Below are 21,911 nucleotides of genomic sequence, written 5' to 3'. Positions count from 1 at the left end.
TTGAAAGAAGTGGTCATCCACGTGAAAAAAAACTCGCAGCATGTCTATCCCACCACAGACTGCACCAGTAAACAGCATGCGGAGATTCAGAGTACAACACTAAAGTCCATTCCCCATCCAAACCACAGAAATGCGTTTATTTCTTGAAAGCTATTGCAGAGCTAACTCCCAGTACAAGGGCCAACCAACACTCTGGAGGTCCTGACTTTAAAACCATGGCACAACTTTTTTAATTGCCCCAGAGGGAGTACATGTTGTTAAAAAGACATAATTCACTACATGGATTAGCTTTTGATAGCAATTCATCTGGTTCCACTAACACAGAAAGCTCAAACCATTCAAACGTGTTTCCTTGAGACTGCTGAAAATAAGATTCCCTTCAAAGCAGTAAGTAGTAATTGCCCCTAAAAATCAAGACCAAATGGGCCAGAAATGAGAAACCATTTGTAAATCCTGAGTTTGGGTCCACCAGAGCCAATTACTCTAAAAGGGACAATCTTGGTGTCTTTATTTGGATGCCTGAGGCAGATTGTTTACCACAAGGTAAATGAATTGATGTGTTCTCTAGGTGTAATTGAGGAGAAACCTGTTGGATCACAAATTCACCCAGTAATTACCTAGGATTCCTCTGAGAAACTGCTTACATAATTTCCTTTGTATGTGTTTTCCAAAAAGACATACATCTCCTATCCAGTGTTCTCTAAATCACAAATGTACCCCATTGATTTTCTCAGTCTACAGTGTGCTGATTTTCAGCCCATCGTGTAGAAGGTGAAAGGAAACAATAATTGTATATAGAAAATATTGATCTGCAACCATTGATTCAAGGCCCCATGGAACCAAAAGATTAGTTACTTTGAAGAGAAGTACTAAAGGTGACTTTCAGCTACTTTTTATTGACTAACACAAACCAGATAAATCCTTTCATAAAGCCATAGACTCTTCTCCAGAGGCCATAATGAATAAACTATTTTACTTCCTTGCTTGAGATCTAAATAACAGTGTCAACATATTTTCCAAATACATGTAAATATATGCTGCACTGTTACCAAATGATTCATATTTAATCTTAACTGTAATAATGACTAATACATTTAATATTTACTATGTCCCAAGAATTGTTCCAAGTGATTTACATATATTTATTTTTTTAATGTTCATAATACCTCTCTGAGTTAGGTGCCAATATTATTCCTATTTTACAGAAGAGTAAACTGAAGCATAGAAAGTTTATGTAGCTTGTCCAAAGTCACACAGCTAGTAAGTAGCAGAGCCAGACTTTGAACTCAAGTAGCCTGACTCTCAGAGAAGGCAATGGCACCCCACTCCAGTACTCTTGCCTGGAAAATCCCATGGACACAAGAGCCTGGAAGGCTGCAGTCCATAGGGTCGCTGAGGGTCGGACACGACTGAGCGACTTCACTTTCACTTTTCACTTTCATGCATTTGAGAAGGAAATGGCAACCCACTCCAGTGTTCTTGCCTGGAGAATCCCAGGGATGGGGGAGCCTGGTAGGCTGCCGTCTATGGGGTCGCACAGAGTCAGACATGACTGAAGCGATGCTGCAGCAGCAGCAGCAGCATATGTTAAGGAAAATGTGAGAAACTTCATGTGTCAAAATTGCAAATAAAAATTATTTAAATAGCAGCCATTATTCTGCATCTGAAGAAGGTGAAAAAGAAAAGGTAATTTGTTATCTTTCTGATGATAGCTAATCTGACAGGCGTGAGGTGATATCTCTGTGATTTTGATTTGCATTTCCCTGATATTTAGTGATGGTGAACATTTTTTATGTGTGTGCCTATTGGCCATCTGCATGTCTTCTTTGGAAAAATGTCTTAGTCACATCCTCTGACCATTGTTTAATTGGGTTATTTGGTCTTTTGATCCTGAGTTATATGAGTTCTTTGTGCATTTTGGATGTTGATCTCTTATCAAATATATTATTTGCAAATATTTTCTCTCATCTAAAGTTTTCATTTGTTGGTGGTTTCTTTCACTGTGCAAAAGCTTGTTAATTTGATGTAGTCCCATCTGTTTATTTTTGGTTTTGTTTCCTCTGTTTGAGAAGACATATCCAAAAAATATTGCTAAGACCAATGTTAAAGACCTTATTGCCTGTGTTTTATTCTGGGAGTTTTATGGCTTCAGGTCTTACATGTAAGTCTCTAAGCCATTTTGAGTTTATTTTTGTACATGATACAAGAAAGTAGCCAATTTGATCTGTTTGCATGCAGTTCAGTTTTCCCAATACCATTTATGAAGAGGCTGTCTTTTCTCCACTGTATATTCTTGGCTCCTTGGTCATAGATTAATTGATCATATAAACATGGGTTTATTTCTGGGCTCTCTTCTGTACCTTTGATCTATGTGTCTGCATTTGCGCCAGTACTAGACTATTTTGATTACTCTAGCTTTGCAGTTTAGTTTGAAATCAGGGAGTTCGATACTTCCTATTTCATACTTCTTTCTAAAGATTGATTACAGTATTCTGGGTATTTTGTGTTTCCATACAAATTTTTAAAGTATTTGTTCTAATCTTTGAAAATGCCATTGGTATTTTGATAAGGACTGCACTGACTCTGTATATTGCCTTGGGAAAGGGGAACCTTCCTGCCCTTTTGGTGGGAATGTAAATTGGTATATCCACTATGGAAAACAGTATAGAAGCTCCTCAAAAACAGAAAAGTAGAACTACCACATGATCCAACCATTCTATCTCTAAGTATATTTTTAAGGAAAATGAAAACGCTAATTTGAAAAAAATACATGCACCCCATGTTCATTACATTATTTACAATAGCCATGATATGGGAGCAATCTCAGTGTCCATTGATAGATGAATGGGTAAAGAAGATGTGGTTGATGTAGATATAGGATGGAATATTATTTAGCCACTGAAAAGAATGAAATCTTGCCATTTGCAACAACATGGATGGACCTAGAATGTATTATACTAAGTAAAATAAGTCAGACAGAAAAAAAAATACCATATGATTTCACTTATATGTGGAATCCTAAAAACAAAAATAAACAAACATAACTAAATAGAAACAGAATCATAGATACAGAGAACAAACCAGTGGTTACCAGACAGAAGAAGGGTGGAGGGATTTAAAAAAAAAAGGTAACTATATGAGATAATAAATACTAATTAGCTTAATTGTGGTGAGCATTTCACAATGTATATTTATATGAACCAATATTGAATACCTTAAATATATACAATTTCTTATAATTATGCCTCAGTAAAGCTGAAAAGATTTTTTTAAAAAAAGGAAATGCAACTTTTTCAAGTTCAGTTTTATCTTCAAAAAAAAATAATTTAGAGAATAACAAAAATTTTATTACTCCATAGCTTAATAAAATACTCAGGGTCTTATCATAATGTATAACTTTTAAATTGTCTCGATTTATAATCTAGAGAAATGCAAATAAAAATCACAAGATACACTTCATACCCATTAGGAGGCCTATCATCAAAAGAGAAAAACAGAAAATAACAAGTGCTGGTGAGGATGTTGAAAAATCAGAACGCTTGCTAGTGAGGATATAAATAGTGCAACTGCTATGGAAAACAAGAAAGTGTTCCTTAAAAAGTAGACATAGAATTACCATATGATCTAGCAGTTCCACTTCTGGGTATACACCTGAACAAACTGAAAACAGGGGTCTGAACAGACATTTGTAGGCTCGTGTTCAAAGCAGCATTATTCACAATGGCAAAATGGTAGAAGCAATCTAAGTATTGACTAAGAGATGATTGGATAAACAAAATGTCATACATACATATGATGGGAATATTATTCAGCTTTAAAAAGGAAAGATAATCTGACACATGCTCAACATGGATGAGCCTTGAAGATATTATGCTAAGTAATATACCAATCACAAAAGAACAAATACTGCATAATTCCATATATATGAGATACGTAGAGTAATCAAACTCATAGCAATGGAAGTGGCATGATGGTTACCAGATGCTGGGGTAAGAGGGAAATGAAGAATTAGTGTCTGATAGGTATACAACTTTCATCTGAGAAGATGAAAAATGTTCAGGAGATGTATGATGGTGACAGTTGCACAAGTGTGATTATATTTCATTCTACCAAACAGTACAGCTAAAATGGTTAAATTTTATATTAAGTATATTTTCAGATCAGTCGCTCAGTCGTGTCCGACTCTTTGCAACCCCATGAATCGCAGCACGCCAGGCCTCCCTGTCCATCACCAACTCCCGGAGTTCACTGAGACTCACGTCCATCGAGTATATTTTACTACAATAAAAAAAGACCACATGTGTTCATTTGTGCATGCAGATAATGTAAGTAGATGATAGAGTCTCTTTTTTATACTAGTTGAAACTGTGAACACTGTTCTGAATCTTCTTTTATTCTGGTAACAACATATCTGAGAGAGAATTCCATATCAGCACATTCTTTTAAATGGCTGGTTGATATTCTATGGTACAGGATACTAAACTTTATCTAAGCTACCTGTTGGCAATGGTCATTTAATTATCTACAGTCTTTTGTTACAATACACAGTGTGGCAACAACAACAACAAATTCTCTACAATAAAAGGTACACTGGCTGACTCTGAGCACCCAGCCCGCCAGGTCCAGGGCACCTGGGCCTAGGTGCCCTGCCGCAGCCAGGAGCGTCCACCCATCCGGTGGGCATTAAACTAAGAAGATGTCCGTATACAAAGACCTGGGAGTGGAGAATAGTGACTCAAAAAACAGAAGGTTGGTCACCAAACTTCAAACTTCTGCAGCCTCAACTCCAAATGAAGAAGGCAGCGCTCACTCAGGCAAAGAGCCAGGGGACAATACAAAGGACTGTCCTTGCCCCAGTCATCCATTGACTTCAAGCGAGGTGGCTCTTCAGATGAGCAGCAGATCTGGGACACCCCACCACACACAGCCACGGGCCTCAAGGATCCTGTTCCCAGTGGATTTTCTGCAGGAGAAGTTTTGACCCCTACAGCTGAGGAATATGATTCAGTGTTTCCTAATGATTATGAGAAAGTAGTGAGGGGCCAAAGAGAGGAGCGTTAGGGGCAGCGGGAGGTGGAAAGACAGAAGAGAGAGAAAACAGGCATAAAGCCAGACACGAAGCTAGTGGGTTTTTCAGGTTAGGAGATCCAGATTGATGAACATGAATATTATGAGTGAGAGAGAAGTATGAGCGGACCTGCCATTGCACCACCCACTTCTCTTGTAGAGAAAGACAAAGTTATCCCGAGGCTTTCCTTATGAAGAAGATTCAAGATTCGGCTCCCAGTCTTCCAAAGCTGCTATCTCTCCCCCAGTGTATGAGCAACAAGACAGACCCAGATCCCCGACTGGCTCCAGCAATTCCTTCCTTGCCAACATGGGGAGGGTTGGAGGGGGGCAAGCAGGGGGAGGCGGGGGCGGTGCACAAACTCTAACACAGAAAATCATGCAGAAGTATGGCTTCTTGGGAAGACTGAGCAGGGCCTAAGCACAATGCTGTCGGAGGAGAAGACCAGAAAGCGGGAAGGCAAAATCATCATGGGTGACACCACTAAGAAAGATGAAGCCAGGAAGTCAGATTCAAATAGATTAACTGAAATACTTGTGCCTACTAAAGTGGTCCTACTAAGGAACATGGAGGAAGGCATGGCAACCCACTCCAGTTTTCTTGCCTGGAGAATCCCCATGAACAGAGGAGCCAGGCATGTGGTTCATGGGATCACAAAGAGTTGGAGGCGACCGAGCAACTAAGCACAGCACAACACTAAGGAACATGGTTGGTGCAGGAGAGGTAGATGAAGATTTGGAAGCTGAAACCAAGGAAGAGTGTGAAAAATATAGCACAGTTGTAAAATGTTTGAAATTCCTGGTGCCCCTGATGATGAAGCAGTAAGAATAGTTTTAGAATTTGATAGGGCTGAATCAACAATTAAAGCTGCTGTTGATCCAAAGGGGAGGTATTTTGGTGGATGGGTGGCCAAAGAATATTTCTACAATTTGGATAAATCAGGGTCTTGGATTTGGCAGAACAAGTCTGACTTAAAAACTAGAGTTTGAGTCATCTCCAATGATCCTTCAACAAGCTGCAGACTGAGCAGAGAAGAACAAGGTGATAGGCAACCTTCATGGCTGAGGGTGCAGAAATTCTGGAAAGAATTCTAAGATATTCATCAACTGATCCCTTTTTTATTTTGTGGTTTTTTGATATAGTATAAAAATCCTTTAAAAAACAAAGTATACAATAGTTCTTATTGGTCAGGATAGACTTCATGACACTGAAAAAAACAAACCCCAAATCCTTTACTGACCTCCCAGTTTCTCTTAATACAAGAGTTTCTTTCCTCCACAGGTGACATGGCCAGCAGAAATCAGCAACGGCTTCTTTCCACATAGCTCCACCATCTTCTTCTTCATCATCTAGAAGACATAGCCTCCCTCCTTGGGATTCCCACAGTCTCAACCCAGAAGGAGATACATCACATTAGCCAGGACTAGTATTTTCTCCCTCTCAACTGAAAGGAGGCTGAAAAAAATGTAGGAGAGTAAAATAAAATATTTCAGCATCTCTTCCATACTTCAATTGCACAAATAGAATTAATTTCCTCATTAAGGTAAGCCCAAAATTTACAAATTATTTCAAGAAGGTTTTATTTAACTCTCAAGTGATTATATTTCATTCAACAAACATTTATATCACTCTTGATGAAAGTAAAAGGGGAGAGTGAAAAACTTGGCTTAAAGCTCAACATTCAGAAAATGAAGATTATGGCATCTGGTCCCATCACTTCATGGCAAATAGATGGGGAAACAGTGGAAACAGTGTCAGACTTTATTTTGGGAGGCTCCAAAATCACTGCAGATGGTGATTGCAGCCATAAAATTAAAAGACGCTTACTCCTTGGAAGGAAAGTTATGACCAACCTAGATAGCATTTTGTAAAGCAGAGACATTACTTTGCCAACAAAGGTCCATCTAGTCAAGGCTATGGTTTTTCCAGTGGTCATGTATGGATGTGAGAGTTGGACTGTGAAGAAAGCTGAGCGCTGAAGAATTGATGCTTTTGAACTGTGGTTTTGGAGAAGACTCTTGAGAGTCCCTTGGACTGCAAGGAGATCCAACCAGTCCATTCTAAAGGAGATCAGTCCTGGGTGTTCATTGGAAGGACTGATGCTAAAGCTGAAACTCCAATACTTTGGCCACCTCATGCGAAGAGTTGACTCATTGGAAAAGACCCTGATGCTGGGAGGGATTGAGGGCAGGAGGAGAAGGGGACAACAGAGGATGAGATGGCTGGATGGCATCGCCAACTCGATGGACATGAGTTTGAGTGAACTCCGGGAGTTGGTGGTGGACAGGGAGGCCTGGCATGCTGCAATTCATGGGGTCACAAAGAGTCAGACATGACTGAGCAACTGAACTGAACTGAACCATATGCTGAGTGCAGGAACATGGTAGGCACTCAATAAATATTTGCTGAATAAACAAATGTATGATCCCTAATTATACTAGTAATTGCTGCCTACCATTTCTCTCAGAGCAGTCCAACTGCTAGAAATGAATATGAAAAGAATAAGAAATGACTCTGTCTTCTCACCTAGCCACTTGACCAGAGCCCAAATTAACTAAACTTCCTGAGAGCAACCCTTGACCATCAGGAGGAGAACCAGGAGTCTGACTAAGCTCTGAGCTACAATTAAGCCATGATTATTGCCCAATTCAAAATTCTTATTGCTTCAAGGTCAATCCATGAGCCAAAGCTGGCACTTAAAACACTTCAGCTTTCAGCTCATATTTGCATTCTGCACAAACATTAAGCACAGGTAAAAGAAGAGAATACGATTCAGCTTAATCCAATAGCTAATTAGCAACACCTGCACCAAGGCGCTATTAGCATCTTACTATTAGGTTACTGTTTGCCTTAAAGGATAAGTGATTATGCCTGTCAAATTATGACAGGACTTGCTTAATTTTTTAGTTCATGTTTAAATTTAAATGCCATATTTTTTTTTAATTTTATTTTATTTTTAAACTTTACATAATTGTATTAGTTTTGACAAATATCAAAATGAATCCACCACAGGTCCCACAAAACGTTTAGATATGACATTGATATTTTTGAACGGCTGTTACAGATTTCAGTTCAATGACAAAATTACAATTCAATGCCTAGGAAACTTAAAAGTTGTATTTACATGAATAAGCATATCCTTTTAATTATTAGTATCAGAATATTCCTTCTAATCAGTCTCCCTGTTGTCCCTAAAGCTCTAGTGCCTAGATATAAACTCTAAAGGTAGTAACATGTGCTAATGCTCAAAATTTTATGCATATGCCTAAAGAGATTACCCAGCATATGTAAGTGCTCAATGTATATTGGTTAAATTAATTCATCTTCTGCATCTCTGTTGATGACTCTCAAATTTCCACTTCTAACCACTCTCTAAGCTCCCGGCTTCTGTTCACTTAAAAGATATCTTTCAGTATGTCACCATTCTACAGACAATATATGCTGTACTGTGATACAGTTGTAATTATTTTTTAAGTTTACAGTCATTCAGATCAAGATCAAGAGTTCACAGTATCCCTGGTCCATCTTTCTTCTGCTAGAGAGAGAAGTGGCCAAGATGGTAGAGTAGGAAAACCCTGAGCTCACCTCCTTCCAAAGGCACGCCAAAGCTACAGCTATTTACAGAGCGATTTTCCATGAAAGTCACCTGAAGACTAGCAGAAAACATCTTCTGAACCAGCTAAGAACCAGAACCAGCTAAAAAAAAGACAGGTAGGAGAGGCATAGATACAGAGGCATAGATACAGTACAGTCAAGGTCCACAGTCCAGTTAGGCAACTCACAGATGAGACGATAATTATAATTACAAAAACTCCCCCCAAGGAGCACGAGGTCTGAGCCCCACACTGAGCTCCCAAGACCAGGAGTCGTGCACCAGAAAAACAGGCCCCCAGAACATTTGCCTTTGAAAACCAGTGAGGCTTACTTTTAGGAGAGCCAGAGGAGTGTGGGAAATAAAGACTCCACTCTTAAAGGATGTACACAAAATCTCACACACCCTGAGACCCAGGGCAAAAGCAGTAAGTTGAAAAGGCCCTGTGTCAGACCCACTTGTTAAATATTGGAGAGCCTCCTAGAGAGGCAAAAGTCAATTGAAACTCACCCTGGGGCCACAGACTCTGGCAGCGACACTTTTTGGAAGCTCATTTCACCATGAAGACACTGATGCTGTTAAGCACCATTTTGAAATCCTCCTTCTAGCTTATTAATGTTAGGACCTGGCCCAGGGCTAAGATGCCCTAGGCCAGGTCCCCACCCACCAGCAGGCCAACTGCTATAGGATTCCCTGAGCACCTAGCCAACCTGGGACTCAGCCCCATCCACCAGAGAGCCCAGGACCTACCCCCATCCACCAATGAGTCTACTAGCCCCAGGACCCAGGGGCCACCATGGCTAGCTGTCAGATTGGCCCCTCCACCAGCAGGCTGACACCAGGCCCCAGACAACCACACCTCATAGACAGCCAAGTCAAGACCCATTACCCACCAGCATGCTGGACCCTGGCCACACCCAACAGTAGGCAAACACAAGCTCAGAACAATTTTTCCCCCTCAGGCAGCATAGCAGAATCTGGTGCCATGTACCAGCATGCTGCGATCAGCTCTGGCTCACCCCAGATTCCGTAGCCAGCCATGTCAACAGTTGACCTCATCTACCAGCAGACTGATACTAGTGCTAGGACCCCAAGCCCAGCAGCCAGATACCTGGGGACCCAGCTCTGCCCAACAGTAGGCCAACATGAGCCTGAGGATCCCCAGAGTTTCATAGCCAGGCACTTTATGTCCTGGTACCACTCACCTGATAGCCAATACCAACACAAGGACTTCTATGGACATGCAGTCTGCTATACCAGGACCCAGTCTCACCTATCAGTAGACTCTACACAAGGAAGAGCCTGGCAACCAACCAGACCAAGGGCCAGTCACATCTCCAAGTATTTCCACACTAGTCAGCCCCACCACAACATAAAAACCCACGCAGCCCACAAAGAGGGCGCTCCTAAAGCATATAGCTCTGGTGACCAGAGGAGAGTACCTTGCTGGGATCCATAAGATGTTTCCTACACAAGGCCTATTTTCCAAGATCAAGAAACATAAAGCAACCTACCAAATACGTAGAAATAAAAATATCACATTGGGCAAGATGAGGCAACAGAGAAATATGAAGATAAAACCCTAGAAGAATTAAATGAAGTAGAGATAAGCAACCAATCTGATAAAGATGCTCACAGAACTCAGAGGGGAAAATGGATAAGCAAAGGGAGTAGTTAGGAAGTTTTAACAAAGAGTTAAAAAAATATAAAGGACAACCAGACCTGGATGAAGAATACAACAACTGAAACTAAAAAATACACTGGAAGGAATCAACAGTACATTAGATGATTCAGAGAAATGAATTAGCAAATTGAAAGACACTAGTGGAAATCACTGAAACTGGACAGTGATTTTAAAAAATGAGGACAGTTTAAGAGACCTCCGGGACAGCATCAAAACATTCACATTATAAGGATCCCAGGAGAAGAAGGAGAGAGAAAGGGGCCAAGACATATTTGAAGACATAATAGTGGATAACTTCCCTGGCCTGGGAGAGGAAATGGACATCCAGTTCCAGGAAGTACAGAGAGTGCCAAACAGAATCAAGCTAAAAAGGACCAAATCAAGACACACTGTAATTAAAATGGCAGAAGTTAAAAATAAAGAGAGAATATTAAAAGCTGCAAGGGCAAAGCAACAAGTTATGTGCAAGGGAACTTCCATGAGGCTATATGCAGACTTATCAACAGAAACTCTGCAGGCCAGAGGGAATGGCAAGATACTCCACTTTTTTAAAGTGTTAGCACTTTTATAAAGTGATAAAAGGAAAAAAATGGCAACCAAGAATACTCTACCCAGCAAGGCTTTCATTCAGATTTGATAGGGAGATCAAGTTTTTTTAGACAAGAAAAGTTAGAAAGAGTTTAGCATCACTAAACCAGCTAAACAAGAAATGAGGTAAAGATACTTCTCTAAGTGGGAAAAAAAAAGGTCAAAACTAGAAATATGAAAAGCACAAAAGAAAATATTTCATTGGTAAAGGCAAATACACAGTAAAGGCAGCAAATCAACAATTTATAAAGCTAATAGGAAGGTTAAAACAAAAAAGTAATGAAATCATTTACATCCATAATGAGGAATTCAGTCAGTTCAGTCACTCAGTCATGTCCAACTCTTTATGACCCCATCACTGCAGTATGCCAGGTTTCCCTGTCCACCACCAACTCCCGAAGCTTACTCAAACTCATGACCATTGAGTCAGTGATGCCATCGAACCAACTCATCCTCTGTCATCCCCTTCTCCTGCCACCTTCAATCTTTCCCAGCATCAGGGTCTTTTCCAGTGAGTCAGTTCTTCACATCAGGTGGCCAGAGTATTGGAGTTTCAGCCTCAACATCAGTCCTTCCAATGAATATTCAGGACTGATTTCCTTTAGGATAGACTGCTTGGATCTCCTTGCAGTACAAGGGACTCTCAAGAGTCTTATCCAACACCAGTTCAAAAACATCAATTCTTCAGTGCTCAGCTTTCTTTATAGTCCAAGTCTCACATCCAGACATGACTACTAGGAAAACCATAGCTTTGAATAGACCGACCTTTGTTGGAAAAGTAATGTCTCTACTTTTTAATAGGCTGTCTAGGCTGGTCATAGCTTTTCTTTCAAGAAACAAGCATATTTTAATTTTATGGCTGCAATCACCATCTGCAGTGATTTTGGAGCCCAAAACAATAAAATCTCTCACTATTTCCATTGTTTCCCCATCTATTTGCCATGAAGTGATGGGATCAGATGCCATGATCTTAGTTTTCTGAATGTTGAGCTTTAAGCCAACTTTTTCACTCTCCTCTTTCACTTTCATCAAGAGGCTCTTTAGTTCTTTTTCACTTTCTGCCGTAAGGGCGGTGTCATCTGCATATCTGAGGTTATTGATATTTCTCCCAGCAATCTTGATTCCAGATCGTGCTTCATCCAGTCCAGCATTTCTCATGATGTACTCTGCATAGCAGTTAAATAAGCAGGATGACAGTATACAGCCTTGATGTACTCCTTTTCCTATTTGGAACCAGTCTGTTGTTCCATGTCCAGTTCTAACTGTTGCTTCTTGACCTGCATGCAGATTTCTTAGGAGGCAGGTAAGGTGGTCTGGTATTCCCATCTCTTGAAGAATTTTCCACAGTTTGTTGTGATCCACACAGTCAAAGTCTTTGGCTTAGCCAATAAAGCGAAAATAGGTTTTTTTCTGGAACTTTCTTGCTTTTTCAATGATCCAACAGATGTTGGCAATTTGATCTCTGGTTCCTCTGCCTTTTCTAAACCCAGCCTGAACATCTGGAAGTTCACAGTTCACATATTGTTGAAGCCTGGCTTGGAGAATTTTATGCATTACTTTGCTAACATGTGAGATTAATGCAATTGTGTGGTAGTTTGAGCATTCTTTGGCATTGCCTTTCTTTGGGATTAGAATGAAAACTGATCTTTTCCAGTCCTGTGGCCACTGCTGAATTTTCCAGATTTGCTGGTATATTGAGTGCAGCACTTTCACAGCATCATCTTTTAGGATTTGAAATAGGTCAACTGGAATTCCACCACCTCCACTAGCCTTGTTCGTAGTGATGCTTCCTACAGCCAATTTGACTTCGAATTCCAGGATGTCTGACTCTAGGTGAGTGATCACATCATCATGATTATCTGGGTCATGAAGATCTTTTTTGTATAGGTTATTCTGTGTATTCTTGCCACCTCTTCTTGATATCTTCTGCTTCTGTTACATCCATAGCATTTCTGTCCTTTACTGTGGCTCAGTTGGTATAGAATAATAAGGAAAGCTATGCACAAAAAAAAAAGGATGTTAAAATATGATGTCACAAACAATAAACATGGAGAGGAGGAGTAACACTGCAGAATTTTAAAATGCATTTGAACTTAATAGATCAGCAACTTCAAATAATCATGGACTGTAGCCCACCAGGATCCTCTGTCCATGGGATTCTCCAGACAAGTTTACTGGAAAGGGTAGCCATTCTCTTCTCCAGCAGATCTTCCCAATTCAGGGATTAAATCTGGGTGTCCCACATGGCAGACAGATTCTTTACCATCTGAGCCACCAGGGAAGTCCATATAAACCTATAGATTACTACATATAAACCTGATTGTAGATTCCAACAAAAGACATAGAACAGCTGAATGGATAAAAAATAAGACCTATATATATGCAGTCTTGTTGTTGTTTAGTCGCCCAATCATGTCCGACTTTTTGCAATCCCATGGACTGCAGCACGTCAGGCCTCTCTATCCCTCACCATCTCCAGGAGTTTGCCCAAGTTCATATCCATTGCATTGGTGATGCCATCCAGCCATCTCATCCTCTAACTCCCTCTTCTCCTTCTGCCCTCAATCTTTCCCAGCACCAGGAACTTTTCCAATGAAGAAAAGATACTCTTTTCAGTAAATAGTATTGCTAAAACTGGAAACTACATTCAAAAGGATCTAACTGGATCCCTTTCTCACACTACATACAAAAATAAACTCAAGATGGATTAAAGACTTACATGTAATGAAACCATAAATCTCCTAGAAGAGTATCCTCTTCTAGGCAATATACTCTTTGATGTCTTAGCAGAATTTTTTGGTTCGCTCCTCAGGCAAGGGAAACAAAAGCAAAAATAAATGGAACTCCATCAAATTAATAAGCAAACACAGACAAGGAAATTATTTTTAAAAAAGAAAAGAAAGAAAAGAAAACCAAAAAACTACATACTGAAAAAGAAGATATTTGCAAATGATATTTGCAACAAGAGGTTAATATCCAAACTATACAAAGAAATCATATTCCTCAACATCAAAATATTAATAGCAAGCAACTCAACTGAAACTGGGCAGAGGACCTGAATAGACATTTTTCCAAGGGAGACATAGAGATGAATCACAAACACATGGAAAGATCTCACACCTACAGATAGCTATTATCAAAGACAACAAGTGTTGGTAAGGATGTGGAGAAAGAGCAAGCTTGTGCACTGTTGGTGGAAATGTAAATTGGTACAGTTGTATAGAAAACAGTATAGAGATTACTCAAAAAATTAAAACTAGAACTACCATATGAGGGGAAATTACATGAAGGTAGTCAAAAGGCACAAACTTCCAGTTGTAAGGTAAGTACTAGGGATGTAATGTACAACATAATAGGTATAATTAAGCCATTATATACTATAATGAAAATTGTTGAGAGTAAATCCAAAGAGTTCTCATCACAAGAAAAAAGTATATATATTTTTCTATTTCTTTAATAATGTATCTATATGAGATCATGGATGTTAACCAGACCTGTTGTGGTAATTATTTCATGATGTATTAAATCAAATCATTATGCTGTACCTCTTAAACTTATACAGTGATCTATGTCAATTATATCTCAATAAAACTGGAAAAGCGTTCTTCTTCTAGTCCAGGAGGCAGTATCATGTGTGAAATGGGCTTTAGAAACTTAGCATCTTAACCTAGAACCACAAAGAGGGTTTTAGAAATCCAAGAACCTCATAAAATTCATACAAAATTTGTATCTCATGGATTTTACCCTCTCAGGGTAGGAGTGGGTTGTACCTATGGTATTGGCATGTTGGCAATCCCAGCTGCAGCAGAACATGTTTGTAGTGGCAGCACAATGGCAGTGATGGTTTATCTAGGTCTATGTTCACGGTGTCCACGCAGAGTTGGTGGTGGTTGCTACAGGACCATATGGGCAGTCAGGGCCAGTTACATAATTCGCAGGGCTTAATGCAAAATTCAAATGTGAAGCCTGGTGTTCAAAAATGATTAAGCAATCCAAGATGGTAACAACAGAGCCTTAAACCAAATGTGAGCCCTTCAGAACATGGTGCCCTGTGCAGCTGCTCAACTTGCAAGCCCAGGAGTGGGTTCTATTTGCAGTGTCAACAAGGTGCAGATGATGGTTGCTATGGGTCCACATTTGTGAGGCCAGCCAGTCTTGATGTTTGTTGCTGCGGGACAAAGTTAGTGGGGTGTTTCTGTCTGACCATGAATAGCCTAGCTCCTCATGACACTGCCCACCAGGTTCAACTATTTTCAGGTGCCAGATCCGCTAGGAGTCTTCATCCACCACCGTTTGATAAACACAGGTTTACCAGGTTTTGCTGTAAAATTGAAGGAGGTGCTCAGCAGGCAGTTCCCCTTTCTCATTACACCTTCAGGAAAACCAGGAGGATGCTGGACAGATGCATCATGGCAACATTGCCTGGGATTGACCAGGTCGTGTTCCAGTGGGAGACTGGCCATCCCATCCTGTGTGTGGGCTCCATGTGGAGGAACTGGGAGTAGCTGAAGGAAGGTTCCTTTTTGGTGCTGACCCAAGGCAGAGAGCTCCTGACTTGGAACTGCTTCTCTACCTTCACCCTGATGAAGTTGTGGCACTTCCTACTGTGCAGGGCAGCCTAGGGGTCAGCCACGTACAGCACCTTCCTCCTCATGGACTACAGAGTCAATGCCATTGCCTTCTGCTTCTACATCTTCTAGTGGGGCACTTGGCCCTGACTGCACTCACCTCCTGGTAAAGAACACACCTGCCAATGCAGGAGACGTAAGAGACACAGGTTCGATCCCTGGGTTGGGAAAATCCCCTGGAGGATGGCAAGCCACTCCAGTATTCTTGCCTGGAGAATCCCATGGACAGAGGAGCCTGGCGGGCTACAGTCCATAGGGTGGCAAAGAGTCAAACACGACTGAAGTGACTTAGCACGCATGTATGCACTCACCTCTAAGCCTAGTGGACACTTTGTGCTGGAAGGGAGGAGGGGTTTTCTCCTTTTCCTTAAACACATGCACACAAATAGAAGGAAATAAACACAGTTTACCCACTTCCCCAAAAATGGGGTGGAAGCTATGGTTTCAAAGCACTAAATTCCAGAAATAGCAGTCCAAACTGCAGCTTAGAGTGCAATGTAACAGTGGGTTCCTCACCAGACACCTCTGTAGGGTGGGCTTGGACATTTCTCCCTGGTTAGTTAATCTCAGTTCCAACTCTACAATGCTCCCAGAGGTTCTGTGAGCTACCAAAGTCTGAAAATCATAAAGCCTCTTTTCCATTTCAAAATCCAATTCTTTTTCTTTCTTTTTTTTTTTTTAGCTTATAACAGAGCACCCCAACTGATGTGTGGCTTATGTGGATTTATTGGGAAGGGAGGTTTGGCCTTCATCAGATTCTTTCAGAGGTTCTCTGCTTTAGAACCAAACCTAACTGAATTTCAGTGACAACTCTATGCCTTCCTTGCTTCACATCTTACTTCCCTCTTATATAAACAGATATAGTATAATCTGCTTTGCAGTGTTTTCTGAGAAATAAGAAATAATTTAAGGAGGAACTGTCTGGCATACATGTACTTCATCAAGGTTAATTCCCTTTCTCTAGACTCACTTAAACCATAAATAAAACTTGTTTCACGTTAAGAAAGGGGATCATAAGGTAGAGTTAAAAGACAAGGATCAGTGATAGCATAAACATATTTAATATTTGTAAAAATAATGAGGTATCCTAAATTTGCTAAAGGTGTTTGAAAATACAAATAAAATCTACAGAAAACTAAGATGAGATTAAAGGCTTCTATAAACAATACAGGGAAGAATTAAACAAGAAACTGGGAATAAAAATTAAATACCATTATAGGGACTTCCCTAACAACAAAGGTCCATATAGTCAAAGCTATGGTTTTTCCAGCAGTCATGTATGGATGTGAGAGTTGGATCATGAAGAAGGCTGAGCTGTCGAAGAATTGATACTTTTAAATTGTGGAGAAGACTCTTGAGAATCCTTTGGACTGCAAGGAGATCAAATCAGCCAATCCTAAAGGAAATCAACCCTGACTATTCATTGGAAAGATTGATGCTGAAGCTCCAATATTTTGGTCACCTGATGCCAAGAGCCAACTCAATGAAAAAGACCCTGATGTGGGAAAGATTGAGGGCAGGAAAAGAAGGGGGCGATCGAGGATGAGATGATTGAATGGCATCACCAACTCAATGAGGCTGAGTGTGAGCAAACTTCAGGTGATAGTGAAGGACAGGGAAGCCTTGGCGTGCTGCAGTCCATGCAGTTGCAAAGAGTCGGACATGACTGAGCAACTGAACAACCAGTGGTCCTGTGGTTGAGTCCACTTCCCAGTGCAGGGGAGATGGGCTCAACCCCTGGTCTGGGAAGATCCCACATGCTGCAGAGTAACTAAGCCCATGTGCTGTAACTACTGAGTCTGCATGCTGTAACTACATAGGTGGCACCTGTAGTAAAGAACCCACCTTCTAATGCAGGTAGACAGCAACAGATGTGGGTTCCATCCCTGGGTTGGGAAGATCCCCTGGAGGAGGGCACAGCAATCCACTCCAGTATTCTTGCCTGGAGAATCTTGTAGACAAAGAAGCCCAATGGGCTACAGTCCATGGGGTTGCAAAGAGTAGGACACAACTGAGTGACTAAGATTAGCACAGCTCACTCTGGTGCTCTGCAACAAGAGAAGCCACTGCAATGAGAAGCCCACATACCACAATGAAGAGTACTCCCTGCTCACCACAACTAGAGAAAAGCCACACACAGCACTGAAGACCCAGTGCAGCCATAAATAATTAAAAAAAAAAAAGAATTAAATACCATTATAGTTTAAGGTCAACACAAATATTTCATTTCTGGGACTGTAGGCCAAGTAAAGTCTATATGCATAGTATCACTGAATTTCAGAATGGTATTATTATATTTGGTGATGATCTTGTAAGATATAACAAGTGTGCTGAAAGTGACTTAGTGTGGTGGGCCCATAACTGGTTGAATGACCAGAGTCTAAAACACAGATTGTGGGTTGCAGGAGCAGGGTTTAATGAGGTATAAGGGGCAACATCCTTGGTCATATACACATGATTCTTATTACTTTGCTGAGGTCATTTGACTCAAGAAATATGTAGTAAAAACTTACTATATGCCATGCATTATACTAGACATGAAGATACAAAATGCATTCAGGATCATACAGGTTAGTGAGGAAATGATCCACGGATATGACCATTATAATGTATAATAATTTGATGAGTGCTAGGACTAACCTAAATACAGAGTACTATAAGAGCTCTGAGGTAGGCCATCTCACCAAGTAATAAAAAAAGCCCTAGAAAAAGTGATGTCTCAGTCAAGCCTTGAAGAATAAGAGCTAGCAGAGGACAAAAAGGAAAAAGTATCACAAAACAGTATATGCAAGGACTCAAACTGAGATAAAGCATGACTTGTCCAAGAATTATATTTCTGATTGTATGTATGGAGTAGAGTGTATGAGGGTAGGAGTGATGAGAGATGAGGCTGGAAGTGACATAAAAGAGCATTATAGGATCGTTAGCTAATATAAGAAAAAATTATGAAGATTCTGGTAAGCCAAAACGATAAGTAAATACAACAAGAAATTTAAGAGAGATAAATGCAAATTTCAAAGTCTAACTCAAACTCTACTCAAGGATGTGTGGAAGTGTTTAAAGAGCATGAGAAAAGAGAACAGGGATTTTGGTTGACAACAAGATTAACACGATTTAAACAAGTGTGAAGGTAACCCATAAAAAAGACTTCTTCAAAATCCAAATCCCAGGACTTCCCTGATGGTCCAAGAGTTAGGAATCTGCCTGCCAATGCAGGGGACATGGTTCGATCCTGGTCTGGAAAGATTCCACAAGCAGTGGGGCAACGAAGCCCACGTGCCACAACCCCTAAGCCTGCACGCTGCCAGCTGCTGAAGGCTGCATACCTAGAGCCCATGCTCCACAAAGAGAAGCCACCACGACGAGCAGGTCGTACGCTGCGACTAGAGAGCAGCCCTGGCTCTCCACAACCAGATGAAGCCCACATACGGCGACGAAGACCCAGCACAGGCTCCTCTGTCCATGGAATTCTCTAGGCAATTCTACTGGAGTGGGTTGCTGTTCCATTCCCCAGGAGATCTTCCTAACCCAGTGCTGTAGCACTTGCCATACCATAAATCAAATTCTGTGTCATTGTATTTGACTTCAAATGTCTAAAAGGTTTTTCACATGGAAGAAGGAACAGACTTGTTCTGTGAGGCTTCAGAGGACAAGCCTGGCATGAGAAAGTTATTTACTGAACAGATTTGGCTTTTCACCTTTCAAAAGCAAACAACTGAGAGGCAAGTGTTGATGAGAAAGGAAATCTGCTTTATTCAGAAAATCTGGCAATCTGCAGAGATAGTGAACATTTGTCTGAGGTTCGCTCAGCCATGACAATTTTTTTAGGGAAAAGGGAGAAACAATCCCAGTTAGTCATTAAGGTAAGAGGTCAGATTCTTTGTCATTTTTCCATTGAGTGCAGACGGACTGGCTTCTGACCCTTTTTTGGATGCTGTATTGCCCACATGGACAACATGCAAATTTGCTAAGGGGAAGTTTGGTGTAGAGAGTCAGTTATTCTTTTACTACTTACTTCTTCACTTTTTACTCCTTTTAATCCAGGAAAGGAATCAACAGGTTAGGCAAGGCATTGTGTATGTTCAGTAAAATAGAAGTCAAGAATTAGGTTAAATGTTACCTAGGGATCTCATTTTTATGATTAAGATTCGAGGAAAACAGAGATAAATAGAAAAGCTGCTTGCCAATTCCCACTGTCAGATATCCTTCCATTTCTATGAGATTAGGGGCAAAGGTCCCTCTTCTCTGTTTCATGCTGAGAAAGGGCATCGAGATCTTAGATTGAGAATTATCAGCATGAGTCTGTAGCATCTCTTTGCTCACAATTTTAGAGCAAGCTACAATTATTCTAATGCCCTCAAAAATATAGATGATTATAAGCAACAGCATTAATCCCAATTTTTCATCAGACACTGAGTCTATGACTTTATTATCCTAATCATTCATTGCTTCAGCCTGTTCTTATGTGATCCTGGGAGGCCTGGGAGACTTCAGCTTTTCTACAAACAAGAAGCAAAAGACACAGAGGGGCCTTTGTACTTGCAGGCAGGAAAGCCACATGGCTGTGCTCAGTTTCAATTAAAGAAGAGAGAATAAAAATTCTTCAAGAGAAGAAAAGATTTCTGCCTAAGCTGTCAAAACCAGAATGGGTTGACTGGTATAGTGGGGGTAACAGTGTTGAAACATGTTCAAGCAGAGGCTTGTCCATGACCATTCAGATGGATATCTCCAAAGACCTTCATTCAGGACTGACCAGGCATAATAGGAGTGAGAGGGTAAAAAAGTGAATAAGAGATGTCCCTGCCTTTGATCTAATATCACGCTCTATATAAAGAGGTGTGTGGAAATTGGCATATTAAAATCATATTGTCACTCAAAACTATCCTATTTTTGAAAGATTCTTTTGCCTAAATACTGACTTTTACAGCTCTTTGTGTATTTTTTAAAACTATATTGCCAAAATATTTTGTATTTCAATTTTGCAGTTAAAAAGCATTGATTTACAACCTAACATAAGCAAACCCACACTCTGACTCTAAAGATTGAAAAGCTGTTTTCTGTGCATGCCACCATGGGAGCCCATCCAGTAATCAAGGCTCCACGCTTTCTGTGAAATGGACTCAGACTTCGCCTCCAGCTGTACAATATAGAACCCTGTGGACAACATTTTTAAATTTGCCATTAAAAGTATAAGAACATTTTCCAGACTCTACCAAAAACTACTCTTTCAGACAATGGAAGTCATTTTTTTCATAGCACTAAACTGAAAAAGGCACTATAAGTCAGAATCTTTATACTCAGCACACATACTCATTTATTCCAAATTCCATCTGAGAATGAACCACAGCAGTGGTGACTCACAATTTGTTACAGGCTGATTTACCCTGAAAAGATCCCAAATAGCCTTTCTATTCAGCATACAGTATCTACTCATCTATTGTGAGAATCTCATCTTCACTACATACTCTCTTTAGGTATAGATATTCTTTGTCATACTTACTTGACTTTGATCACCAGTTTGCTAGCTTTAGCCTCTATTGAAGAAAGTGTTGTCTAGTTTAAATACTTTGACTTAAATAGAAAACTGTAATAGATAAGTTGAAGCAAGGCAATTTTATCTATTTTAGAATGTTTAGAGACTTGTAAGAATAAGACATTTTGAACTAGCTAATTTTTGTGGGTTTTTTAGAAATAATAATAAACTGATTTTTATAATGTACTCAGTAAAAACAATAGTTTGCCAATCTCCTTTATATCAGGGACTAAGAAAAGTAGGGGAGGAAAGAAATAAAGCACAGTGGTTTTTAATATTTCTCTTGAATAAGGTGAGAACTCAAAATACAGTTTTCAAAACAAATGTTACCTATTTTTCAGAAATAAGACAAAAATTGGCACAATGTATAACTGATACAGCCTGGAAGTTTTACTCTGTAATGCTAACTCTATGAAATTTCTTTGATTCTATACAATATAAATCCTCTACCTATTAAAATTCAATGTAATTTAAAATTAATGATGTGAAGAATTTTTTTCAGTTATCATTTAATCAAGCCACTTTCATAATTCAGCTAGTCACCTTGGCTTTTCAGAAACTAATGAAAGAAATAACTTCCCAAATGGCAGAGGTTATGGACTTTGGCATCTGATCTTTTACTACAAATCAATCACTGACTACGTCTATAACCTTGGACAAGTCACTTCACTTCCCTGGTCACAGGTCTTTATCTGAAAATACATACATTTTTTTCTATGCACCTGTCACCAGTGCTGTCACCAGCTATGGACTGAAGGTTCCAACCAATCAAATTTGGCTTGATTAATTTGCTAGAGTGGCTTGCAGAACTCAGAGAA

At 40.0% G+C, this 21,911-nt stretch overlaps 1 pseudogene; it reads left to right on the top strand.

Annotated features, from left to right (window-relative positions):
• The first annotated feature begins 4,696 nt into the window (after nucleotides 1-4,696).
• LOC109558707 (splicing factor 45-like) lies at nucleotides 4,697-6,038 on the top strand (annotated as a pseudogene).
• Nucleotides 6,039-21,911: the final 15,873 nt, after the last annotated feature.

This window comes from Bos indicus, chromosome 5, assembly GCF_029378745.1.
Source record: "Bos indicus isolate NIAB-ARS_2022 breed Sahiwal x Tharparkar chromosome 5, NIAB-ARS_B.indTharparkar_mat_pri_1.0, whole genome shotgun sequence".
In the NCBI taxonomy this organism is placed as follows: domain Eukaryota; kingdom Metazoa; phylum Chordata; class Mammalia; order Artiodactyla; family Bovidae; genus Bos; species Bos indicus.
This window is presented reverse-complemented; position numbering and strand designations above follow the sequence as displayed.